Genomic DNA, 6264 nt, shown 5'->3' with positions numbered 1-6264 from the left:
TGTGCTCATGCTGATTTATAGCCCATACTCTCTACCCTCGAAATGGCCCTGCCCTATTAATTGTCAATCAAGGCCATCTTTCACAAAAGTGGCCACAAGCCAAGCCTGATTGAAGAAATTATTCAACTGTGATCCCTCTTTCTTGGTGACTCTGGGTTATTTTCAAGTTGACCATAAAACCTAACCAGGTTTCCTGCCATCAGACATTATCATTTTTACTTGATAGAAAAAGGGAAAACCAGAGGTTAGAGCAACCATAAGAGCTTTGTTTCAAGTCCCTAGCATGCTTGTCACTATTTTCCAGACTACATTTTCAGGACATTAGTTGTGTGTGTGCGCGTGTGCCTGTGCCTGTGCGTGTGCGTGTGCGTGTGTGTGTGTGTGTGTCTGTATGTTTGCAAGGTAGTTGTTGTTCACTCCTTTAGGTGTTTTAGGTGAAGGGAAGCTAGTGAAGAGCTGCTTATAAACAGCATCGTTGAACATGTGGCTGCTTAGGCTGAGCAGGCATTTGGCTTTTTATTATAGCTGTTGCTTTCACAGTATGACTGTGGCAGGAAAGTGTCAAGCTAGTTCTCTATTGTACACATCAATGTAGCCGTGTTGTTGCTGGTGTATGCTTTTTATCACAAGTCTAGGCCTCCTGGTAATAGACTAAACATGAGCTGCTGCTTGCCTCCTTCCCTTCGTGGATGTCATCAATGTAATCACAGAACAGGTGGGCAGGGGCGATTAATAGGGAAGGAAGGAGGAGGGGGAGAAGGGACCTACTCAAGGGTGGGGGATAGCTAATTTGACCTGAACCTCAGAGGCACTCTCTCCCCTGGCAAGTCTGCCACAGTGGTTATCTGTGGGAACAGCCTCTCTCCAGCCTCTTGGTCTCATTTCCAGTCCGGGCATGCTTGAGAAGCCATTACCATATTTATAGAGCTACCTGGTCCCACAGCACACGCATGAGAGGGTTAGAAAGACCTATCTATTTTTCCAGCTGTGCTGCTATCCTCAGCAGCAATGCTGGTGGGGGAGAAGGGAGGGCTTCGATCCCAGCAGGAGAAGGAGAGTGAGGATTAGGCTGCAGAGTTTGCCTGGAGAGAGAGAGGGTACATCTTCTCTCTCTGTCTCTGTCTGTCTCTGTCTCTGTCTCTCTTTTTCTTTCTCTCTCTCTCTCCCTATTATTCCATCTGGATAAGCTAATTAACTGTGCCTGACTATGGGTCTATGGACTCTGAAAAATCCTGCATGGGCAAGACTGGCTAGGAGAGATGAGCAGGAGGGTTGGTATCAGCAGCTGTACACAGAATATTACAGACCATTTTCCCTTATTGCAAGTTGAAGATCACAGTGGTGAAAGGAGACTTGAAAAGCAGTATCAGAAACTGAATAGACCATGAAGTCAAGAGTCAAGGAAGCTTTATTAGTTGTATGATCTGAGGCAGATTCTCTCCTTTCTCCTTAGTCATCTACACAAAAGGAAATAAGAATGAATTGTTGGGAGGAAGTAATTACTGACACAGTTGAATGTGTCTCACTAATGTTCATTTTCTTTCCAGGATCAAGCCATTCTGTTTGACACTGAAGTTCTTACTTACATTTGCATAGGATGCTTTGTTACAGTGGTCACAATACATTTCTCTACTTCACACTGTCACAGATGCCATTAGCAAATGTGTGCCCTCAAGTTCTTGTGTTCATATTCTCCTTCTCTCTTTTTCTCTGTCATTATGTCTCTGTTTCTCTCTGTGTTTCTGTCTCTGTCTATGAGTGTGTGTGTTTTCTCTCCTTTTAACATATATGTATAATGGACATACATAAAAATAGTATTATTTTTCTAAGTGCTAATTTTGGCATTTCTACCCCACTTTGTAATATAATTAAAGTGGATCTAGATATCAGGATTATAAATCCAAATAAGGACACCATGATTTCTATGTCTTTTTTTAATCTCACTTTTTCATTCCTATCTTGTTTTATTGTTAAAGTTCCAATAACAGCAATTAACAGCCCACTTTATAGCTTGTCTTTGGTTCATCTAAAAGCCAACCCCATTCATAGCAATCACAGGACATATTTTATAATTTGTCCTGACTGAATAATGAAGAAAGGATAAGTGTCTTGGAGTAAACTCTTAATTCTACAAGAGCTCTAAAAGTGAACCAGCAAAGATCTGAGAGAAGCATTGTTTAAGTCTCCTCTACCTCTTTTATGAGGAAGGTAGGTTTGAGAGAAGAACCATTATTGGTTGATTGGAGAGTAGGTGGCATATAGAGTTTTTGATGAAACAGAACATATACCCCTCTATACAAAGAAAGGCAATGCCTCTAAAGTCACAGTTTAGTGGCTAAGAAGTCTCACCATGTATGTTATGCAAGGATAAAGAACCAAGACAGCTGATGACATAACTCAACGTCTTCACAGCAAGAAAGAGTATGATATAGATTTGAGTGTGGGTCAAAATGCCCAAGTCAGGGAAAGCAAAGGTAAGAGATCCATTATCCATCTAATGTGACCATTTTCAATGAATTTAGCCTACTACTCTCAGTCTCCTCAATAGTGAATAATGGCCAGCTGCACTGGGAAGAACCATTTGCTTTATTTAGCTCACCAGCTTACATATTATTGGTTTTTCTGAACATAGTCTCATGACAAAGAAATGTTTAGTAACTATCTGGCCATCCTTTGTCAAAGTCAAGCTGATGCATATAATTGAACATCATAAAAACAAAAAGAATATAGAGAAGCCAGCTGAAGGGTGGTTACGTACATTATCAGTAAGGATGGAGAAACCTGCCTCGTGAGAGGACAGGAAGTCATAAAGAAATAAGAGACTAAAAAGGAGTATAGAGATTCTGGTGGTGTTTGGGAAGGTGTGATGAGATAATTGCTATATAACTGGAGAAAGGCAGATGATGGTAGGGCATCTTATGAAGGTTTGCTGTGTAGTATGTGGTATAATTGGTTTTTTTTTTCTACAGTGAAGTCCGCATTTCTCATCAGTCCTCCGGGATACAAGGTATACACACACAAGTGTGTGTGTGTGTGTGTGTGTGTGTGTGTGTGTGTGTGTGTGTGATACATACTGGACCTAAAACAGTCAAGTTGCATTCAAGTCTTAGCCCTCGAAACTTATATGCAGAGACTCACAGGGACTCAACATTGATACCAAAAGTTTACTGGAAAATAATCTTAGAACAATTTCATTTCAGGGATACAACAACATAGTTCTCTGCCTACGGCCCACCAAAACTCTGTCTCTGCTATAACATAGTAGTTTTCTTTCAAAATGTATATGTCCAATACTAGTATATAGGGAAGCAGTTAGAAATGTAACTTTTGATTTTGGAGCTCTACTAAGACTTTTCTCAATATCCATACAAAAACCAAACTGTGACTATGAATTGGAGATGCTCTTATACCCATGAAACCAACTCCCTTAACTAGAGAAATACATTCATGTGTGTGTGGGGGGGTAATATCTTGTCTTTAAAAATACATTTGCTTTCTATTTTTGTCAGTACCATCAATGGACTTGAGTTCCATTTGGGCTCATTTTTTGTGACTCTCTATGTCTAATATCTCTTTTCCAGGATCACATTGCCCATATTTCTTCTAATTATAGGGAATTATGTTTTCCCATCCCTGAAATGGGATTTTTCTAAGACTATTTTCCAGTAAACCTTGGGTGTCAATGTTGAGTCCTTGTGAGTCCCTGCATATAAGTTTCAAGGGTAGGAATTGTATGCCTGAAAAAGATAAGTGATGTTTAGATCTTGGCATTATACAAATTCTCAATCAATAGTTTAAGTAATTGTACAGTGTTTGAATAAAACACATTTGTCTAAAATAACCTCAAAACACCTTGTTTGTGCATGTTTATTAAGGCTTTTAGATGTCATGTGACAGCATTTTTAACAAGTGGGAGCTGACCTTTAACACAGATCCAGTGATTATTCTTGGCTTTGTGGCAGCTGTACATGTTAGATGTCATTGTAAATGAGTCTTTAAAGATCACTCCAAAAGGCACCACAGTAAAGCCTGAAAAGATGACATTGATGAGATGATTTTTGCATCTCCCTAAGTCCCTTGTTAACAAAAAGAGCTACAATGATAAAACTCAAGGCCCTCCAACAACATCATCTACATAAGCAGGAAGAGAAAATCCACTAAGATATTAAGGTATTTGCAAAACCTTAAATTATGAACAGAGGAGGGTAAAGTGTGATTGCCTCGGATCTGCACAGCACCACATTCTTCAAAGGAGGAAGCAGAATTGTAACATATCCTCTGATGAACAGAACAGAGAACAGTATCTCCATCAAGCAAGTATTCATGGGGAGGCAGGAACACAGGGGAGCATCTTATTCTACTGGGGTTCTTCCACCCCATATGCACTTCAATACACAAATCCTCAAGGGAGCTCAGAAGGACCTAGGTAAGCTGCCTCTCAAAACAATAACCTAACTGGATGAAAAACTGCTGGAAAAGAGTCAAGTTAAAACAGAGGAAGAAAAGAAAGCATATCTTGAAAAGTCCACGTTCCTGTTATGAAAAACAAGAGACAATTCTAGTGCTGTAAAGATAAAGAGTAAGTCTAGATCCAGTGCTTTCTCCAAGAGCACAGAAAACTAGTTCTGCATAAGAGTTGATAAGAAATAATCCAGTTTGATCCCCATACACATTTAGTAATAACTGAAAGGGAGAATAAAAATAATGACACATCTGTTGTCAATGCATCAGATGTCAATGAAAGCACACATTGAAAAAAATGTGCTCACCATGAACTAGAATAAATTAAGATAATAATACAAAAAGAAAAGAAATCACCAAATCAGAAAAAGAAAAGGCTGGACTGAAGATATGGAACTTTCAACAAACTTAAAACTTAAAGGAAAATGCTACTTCAGGAAAAAACTATTTAAGCTAGAAAAATCAGAATAGCAAAGAATATGGCAGGCAACGACTTATTAGAAAGGAATAAAGAAGAGCAAACATTTTAAAAGATATATTCTAATTGTTTTTATTCATCTGCATGTATCTGTCTGTGGATGCTATGTGAGTACAGTGCCTTTATGGAGGCCATAAGAAGTGGTGAGTCCTCTGGTGTGTGAGTTACCTCTTATTTGTGAGTCCCTGCCTCCTCCTGCCAATGGGTGCTTTCTACTGAACTTGGATTCTTTGGAAGAATAGCAAGAGCTCTTAACTATTGAGTTATCTCTCTTGCCCTAGCAATAGACTTTTAAAATTAAAAAATAAATGAAAATATATAGAACAAATTTGAAAGAGAGTAAGAGAGGTTAATAAATAAGAAAAGTAACCACATATTTTTGCATTATATTTATTTATGTTATGCTTATTGTATTGTAGTATGAATTCACACAGAAAGCAAATGAAACAAAAGTACATTTTCAAGAGAATAGTTCAAAAATTAATGTTAAAAATACACTTGATCTTAGCCAAAAGGCCGAGAAGTGATAATGTTAAAAATAACAACAAAACACCAGAAACCATATATTAAAAAGGAAGAACATATGGTTCTAAAACAAGACTCAGAATAACAAGCACTGAAATATTTAAAAATTACATTTTGTTCTCTGAGTCGAAAGACTGAAGTCCCTCACAGTAGGAAGATAATTCCATTCTCATCAGACTTTTGACATCTATGCTTTATGTCAGAAGACAATGGAGTGACATATTTAACATACTCAGGAAAAGAAAATATGAGCCATATGTTATGAACTCAGACAAACTTACTTTCATGTATAAAAACTGTAGACAAACTGCTACCAAAAAGCACGAACCCAGAAAATACTGCTCCCAGGAGCCTTCCCTGAGCAAACCACCACAGAATGAAACTGACTGGAGAGACATTGACAGAAGGCCTGCTGGTAAGCATTAAATATATATCTGTCTGTACAACTAAGTAGAAATGATGGCTAGAAGGGGAAATACAGGCTTTGAAAACCACACGCTGTGAAACTGTAGGAGTGGTGTGTCTATTTTTAAAGGGCGAATGACGACAGTATGAAAATAAGGTTAAGGTTATGATTGTCTGATGTTTATTAGCTGGAAGCAATGGGATGCCTCAAGTTATATTCTTGAATGTAGGTAAGTTTTGTAAGAACCATAATAGTGGTTATAAGAATCTTCTGAAGATTTCCACCAATAAATCACCAAGAAATAAAGAAATACAGATCAATGTTGCTATCTATGTCTAGGCAAAATTGTTAATAGAAGTGTATTAAAAATGTGAAGAATCCACTAAGTGGAGTT

The 6264-nt window shown here is 38.1% G+C and overlaps 1 pseudogene; it reads right to left on the bottom strand.

Moving 5' to 3' along the window:
* Positions 1-5333: 5333 nt before the first annotated feature.
* On the bottom strand, positions 5334-5467 carry LOC115031058 (annotated as a pseudogene).
* Positions 5468-6264: the final 797 nt, after the last annotated feature.

The sequence above is a fragment of the Mus caroli genome, chromosome 4, assembly GCF_900094665.2.
Source record: "Mus caroli chromosome 4, CAROLI_EIJ_v1.1, whole genome shotgun sequence".
NCBI classification, from domain to species: domain Eukaryota; kingdom Metazoa; phylum Chordata; class Mammalia; order Rodentia; family Muridae; genus Mus; species Mus caroli.
Note: the sequence above shows the minus strand (reverse complement) of the source record. Positions and strands in the feature narration are given on the sequence as shown.